At 32.8% G+C, this 6,830-nt stretch overlaps 1 protein-coding gene across 1 annotated transcript in view; it reads left to right on the top strand.

Annotated features, from left to right (window-relative positions):
• The first annotated feature begins 1,017 nt into the window (after nt 1-1,017).
• LOC120466809 (inactive rhomboid protein 2) overlaps nt 1,018-6,830 on the top strand; it is a 311,775-nt gene continuing 305,962 nt past the window's right edge. The window contains exon 1 of the mRNA XM_089133992.1: nt 1,018-1,333. The gene's annotated coding sequence lies outside the window, so the exon portion shown is untranslated. The remainder of the gene's footprint in view (nt 1,334-6,830) is intronic.

Raw genomic sequence — 6,830 nt, 5'->3', positions numbered from 1 at the left:
GAAATTTTTAATGGTTAATATGTCACTAGAACTATTTGTCATTTTTCTTATTTTTTTCTCTGTTTTTCAACCTTTAATGTATTGTATAGATACTGTTATAATGAATGTGAACTGGAAAGACTGAAATGTTGTAGTTATATTTAAAATAATAATATTAATAATAATAAAAATAAATAAATAAAAATAAAGAAACGGCCCGTGCTGTACATTTCTCCGGATTTGAAAGTTTGTGGAAACTGTTGGGATAATGTTAAGTATCTAATAGAAATATAGTTATTTTTGCTATTTGAAGAGTTCAGATGCAAAAGCCTCTAAATGCCATTTGAAATTTTCTTCTTTAATGATGATTTTTATCAAACTTGTATATTTAAGTTCAGTAATTTCACTTAAATAACAATTAATAAGTAATTAGCATTGCCATTTAAGTGAAATTACTGAACTTAAATATACAAGTTTGATCAAAATCATCATTAAAGAAGAAAATTTCAAATGGCATTTAGAGGCTTTTGCATCTGAACTCTTCATTTTCAAAGCAGAAAAAAAAAATATATTGTGCCTTTAAAGGCCCAACTTTCTTTAATAGGGTTATATTGAAGCTGAACAGAACATCTGGAAAGGCATTTATTAAATAAAAGCCAGTGGGAAAAGTTTAACAATACATATTTGAGGATTACAGGAAAACTAATATATCAATTGAGATTACAGTGTATTAGACACAGTCCAACTGCAGTCTTTAGTTTATGTTGTTCAGCAAAGAGTGCAATACTCTATAGCTATAAGTAGAGTTTTGAATGAGTGCTCTAATCAATATTTAAAATATTGTCTAGATATAGGCAGGCAGCTCACTGGTATTTGTAACATATTATTTTTTTCGTTCTTGATGATCTCTAAAATCAGTAATAATAGGCTAATAAAAAAAAGCTTAATAAAGTTTGATAATAAAAAAATAAATAAAATAAGTGTGTAAACTGATCCAGTGATCCAGGGTGTAGATGAGCGGAGAACTCTCCCATTTCCCATTCGACGTCATGTAGGAAGCGCGGCAGGAAGGGAGGAGAAAATGAACCCGGCTTTCTCGCAACACTTTCTTTTTCATGAACATATTTTAAGCATACTAGCAACTTACTACACATACAATTACAACGTTTATATACCTTTTTAAATGGTTAAACTTCTTTTAAATGAGTCCCAAACGATTCGGGTTTCCCTGCTAAATCAGTAATGTGTAAATGAAAGAAAAGCAAAACGCATGGTGCTGGAGCCCCCACGGCACAGAAGAGAAAGAGTCACTATCTTGGAGCGCTTCTGGAGGACGTGCACTCATTTCTGTTAGGTGAGGCAACACGAATGGACCCTGTTAAAAGTGAATTTAACCCGCTTTTTATTAGATATATTTAGCTGAGCTAAAACGTAAACAAATGTAGAGATACAAAGTTAACGACAACCCATATTGTCATGGGTTCAGCCACTTAGCCTAGTCTCACTATTGTTGTTTGTTATCCGATAGGCTACTGTTTGCGACGGGGCAATGTAACTGTTTTATAAATCTATGCTTCAAAAACTTACTGCATTAGAAAATGGAGTGACTTTTGTATTTGTGAATTTTTCAATTTTGAGGAAGCGGTTGTGAAATCGAATTAAAGTGGTTTCAGATAAGTTATGCAACGTGACAACAGAGGCGCAATGTAGACAATGTAACATTACATGAGTGCCACACCATGAACAATGAGGTCTCTAATCGAGGCAAATATACAGTAAAATATGCCCACGTGTTGTATAGTAACGCCCATAGACCAGTGGATCTCAACCTTTTTGTCTTCAAGGCCCACCAATGCACAATATTTGAAGTGCCCATTCCTCCCCACTCACAATTTCTACCCTATTTAGAGCTTTGCATAATTTGAAAGATGTAGGCTATATCCTTTAGAAATAACCAGACATATCTTGATCCGTTGTTATTTTAGCTCATTTAAATGTGAATTTTGTTTTAAATAAAGTGATCCTAATGCCCCCTGTGCCCTGCCCCCTATTGCAGTAACTACTCCAAACTATAGCTGCAGCGCTATTTTCACAAACTTGAATAACACAACCAGCTGAAGAGAAAAAATAGGAATCACATGACTTGATGTAGATTAAATCAACTGGCCCTATTGTTAATATATGTAGAAAAGTACAAATTATAATTCTGTAATTTAGTTTGATTCTCTTGTCCTCTTGACGTCATGAGGTGGCTTGTTTGACAATGCCTTTAACAGGTTTTTACTTGTATATGTAAATCAAATATGTCAAACAGATTTAAGCATGCTAACCATGTCATGGCATGTCTGCTGATAAACAAGGATTTAGTCCATCCTCCTATTATCTTCTTCAAATGTCTGATCATATGAGGCTTATCATTGGATACATCATGTTCAGAATCATCACCTCCAAACACTGGCTTTTCAAAGACAATATTTTCATTGTTCTGTATAGGTATACCATTACTTTTATAATTTAGCCTAAGAATAGCTGAGGAATGTGAATCTGATTTTCCTTTTGGCAAGTTCAGACTTGCCCCATTTAACAGTGAGATACAGTGAATAACTTTGTTTGGGAAGTTGAATTGAGCAGACATTTTTCCACCTCTGCCAATTTGTTATGGTTTTGTTGACTGAAAATATCAATATTGAAAAATTACTAATATATAGTGTTTAGCCAGACATTGAGTGATATATATATATATATATATATATATACATGTATATATATATATATATATATATATATATACAAAATCATATGTTTTGGCTATGCCATGAAAGTCAGTGTCCAATGTTGTTTTGGACACAACAGAAGAACAAATTACCTATAGGTTTGGCACTGTAAAAAATAATCGTGATTTTTAACGGTAAAAGTCTTTAAAAATGCTACAGTGCAAAACTGTTAATGTTAACAGAAAGTTTCCGTACTATATACGTTAATGACTGTGAAATAATTTTACTGTGAAATACTGTTAAATTTACATTTTTTGAAAGTGAAAAAGAACAACTCATTGCATAATTTACAGTGAAAAACCATAAATTGACATTCCAATTCCCTGTGTGACACTTCACACTTTATGTATTTTTGTTGAAATAATTATGGTTCCTCATAGTTTTCTTGTTTATTTTCTAATCAGTTGTTCATTAGGGTTTTATGTTACATTTAATGTTGTTAAATTAATGTTTATTGCATTTTTTAAATTTCATGTTTGTTACCATGATGGTGTTTAATGTTTGTGTGAATGATACTGTGCAGCTTCTTCATATTATCCTTCTATAAGAAGACTGCTTGTGAAGAGCTTTGATTGCTCATGTAATTCTCATCACTGCTGTGATGATTGTTGGTTGTCAGAGTATTACAATGGTGCAAAATATACATTTTTCAAAAGGTTGGTAAACCAACATTTTATCAGAAAATGAAATACGGTTTATTGCTGTAAATTTTAATTTAAGTCTGTAAAACTGAAATGTAAAAATTAACGTTCCTACCGTATTTTTAACTGTAAAGTTCTGGCAACCACAGCTGCCGGTTTTTACCAATAAAAATGACGGTTTTATTTTTTACAGTGTGGAACAATCATTTGTCGTTTGTCATCATAAGCACTTAAAAAGCAGCTTTAGAGAGAATCGACAACGACAACAAAATAGTATAGTTCTTTCTAAATTTCAAGCTCGAAAAACACCTCAAAGGTATCATAAAATACTATGGTTAATTTGACTGGTGCGCTATAGTCTTTTTTTATCGTAGCTTTGTGTTAGTGTTGTACACCAGCCACATGGACCATTTCTATGGTGCTTTTTTGCAATTGATGTTTAAAGAAACTGTCTACAAAACTATCATGTCATCTACCTACCTTCATGTTCTGACTTTTTGGATGGAAATCTGTTTAGCCAATAGTTTGTTAACCTGGAGTACTATGCATAGATGTGTGATATGCACGGTATAGACTCTTTGCAACCAGTGACATAGGTTTGTTCATGAAACATCTAGGAAGGATTCTCTGCTGCTGGCCTTTAATAGCACTTATTGAAATTGTCCTCATTATTATGGAATGCCAAAGCTGACTAAATTAAAAATAAATAAATACATAAATAAATGTACGAAGAAATGTAAAAAAGCAAAAATACATAAATAAATATATAAATAAATATGCAAAGAAATGTAAAAAAAAGTGTAAATAACTGAGTATTTATACTTTTATCACCATATTTATGTATAATTGTATTTTTTCACACATTTATTTTTATACATTTATTCATTTATTTATTTCAACTTTTATTTATTTCCACATTTATTTCAGTATTTGTTTTTATGTCTACATTTCTTTATTTTCACATCTATTTATTTCTATATTTATTTATTTCCACGTTTCATTATTTCCACATTTATTTATCCAACAATTTTTTCTTCGTATGTTAATGAGGGGGGCGTGTTTTAACTCAGACCTCAGCAATCGAGCTCAGAGTGGCAGTTCTTAAGCTTTGAGGCCACAGTGACACCTTGTGGTGTGTGACCAAACGAAGCGCAAGAGCTGTTTAGGCAATATCACATTTTAAGTCATGTATTTCACCCTAACTGTATGTGGGGAAGGATAGCATGAACAGAAACTGCACTTCAGCGGGTCTGATAGCAGATACTTGGACATGACAGTGCATGAAAGTATCCACTATTAATAACAATGTAGGCCTAAACATGGTGGATAGGGCTGATATATGGAGCGAAGTATGTGCTTAAACCTCACACACAAACAAAACGTGTTTTACTCACACCCAATGATTCACAAACAAACTCAGTGTGGTTTGTAAATACAAAACATCACTCACAAACTAATGCATATTGTCTGCAAATAAAAAACGTACCTATCAAACAAATACAGTATGTTTTACATATACATAGAAACGTATTTCTTCAATGACCAAAATATCCTGCAAGTACAAACTAAAATCTTTGAAAGTACAAAACAAAATTCTACAAGTACAAAGCAAAATTCTACAAGTACAAAGCAAAATTCTACAAGTACAAAACAAAATTCTACAAGTACAAAACAGAATTCTACAACTACAAAACAGAATTCTACAAGTACGAAAAACTGTCACGTGACTTTTGGCACTATTTTTCCGCGTCCAGGCAGAATCAGATTTTCTCACAAATACAGTGGAACAACTTCCTCTTCTAGAACAGTAGATGGCGCTAAGATAAGGGATCAATTTGCTCGCCTTTGCCCATGGGAAAATGAGCGGTGAACAGGTGTGTTTCTGTCCAACTTTATCTATAATTAACCTTATTGAGGTTTTGGAAAATGTTTATTATATAGACAGAAATCCACATTAGCACTTAGTAGTAACGTACTCCACTCTAGGATACGGGAATCTATAAGCTGAAAGCTGCCATCATGCTTTTACTTTTTGTAAAAATGTTTCATTTACTGAATGACTCTATTTCTTTCGTTCTCCGTAAATTAATGAGAATTAATTTCATTTAATTGAAAGGGTCCCACTTATTCATTAATTTAGTTGGAATTCAGTCAGCGTAACTGTTAATGTAATAAAATAATGAATGAACAAAACAATATAGGCCTACAGTTGTTTCTTCCTTGTGATGTATTGTCCAAATTATTATTTTGGACAGACAAATGAAACCCTCCTTTCAATTAAATTAAATGGTCTCATTAATGTATGGAGAACGAAAGTAATAGATTCGTTCAGTGAACATAATCACTAATTTAGTCATTTCACACGCGTCTTATGTAGATTATTAGCCTAATATTATTTTTTAAAGCAACATATGACATAGATTTCAGCCTAGATTCCCCTAGAGAGAGTGAAGTGCTAATAGCGGTAATATGGATTTTTGTCAAGAAATAATTAACATTTTGCAAAAGAAAACCTCAATAAGGTTAATTATATAAAGTAATACAGAAACACACCGTTCACCGCTCACTTTCCTCAGCTGTAGTAGGCAGTGTTGGGAAAACGTATTTCGTTACAGAATAAATGCCCCAAAATGTCATTTGTAACGTATTCCATTACATTAGCTACTCAATCTGAGGGATTACATCCGCATTGAATTGCCTTTTAGAAGTGTAAGAATTGTGGCCATCTAATTCTGTTTACTAAACTGGCCTATTCTGGTGGGTGCGGTGATGCGGTGGTGACGCGTGTAACATGTAGGGTGGCACTGCCAATAAAGCACCTTAAAGCTGTCACAAAGAACCGGCAAAAGATTATGAATAGGCTATGTAAAATATAGCAAGAAGATATTTTAATTGTTTATTAATAAACAAGTGTATCTTTGTCAGTGTGTCGGCTGAAAACATGAAGTTGACAATGCTGACTCGCGATCTTCGCCGTGAACGCGCCAGGATTAATAATCTAGCCTACAAGACGCGTGTGAAATGACTAAAGTAGTGATTGTGTATAGCCTACACTGAACGAATCTATTACTTTCGTTTCGTTCTTAATAATGAAAACATTTAATTTAATTGAAAGGATGTTGAAGGATGATGAAAGGATGACAGGTTTCATTTGTCTGTCCAAAATAATAATTTGGACAATACATCACAGGGAAGAAACAACTGTATATTGTTTGATTTGTTCATTCATTATTTTATTACATTAACAGTTACGCTGACTGAATTCCAACAAAATTAATGAATAAGTGGGACCCTTTCAATTAAATGAAATGTTCTCATTAATTTACGGAGAACGAAAGAAATAGAGTCATTCAGTAAATGAAACATTTTTACAAAAAGTAAAAGCAACATGATGGCAGCTTTCAGTTTATAGATTCCCGTATCCTAGAGTGGAGTA

This window comes from Pimephales promelas, chromosome 8, assembly GCF_988280905.1.
Source record: "Pimephales promelas chromosome 8, fPimPro1.hap1.1, whole genome shotgun sequence".
Classification (NCBI taxonomy): Eukaryota; Metazoa; Chordata; class Actinopteri; order Cypriniformes; family Leuciscidae; genus Pimephales; species Pimephales promelas.
The sequence above is the reverse complement of the archived record's forward strand: the minus strand, read 5'-3'. Positions and strand labels throughout refer to the sequence as shown.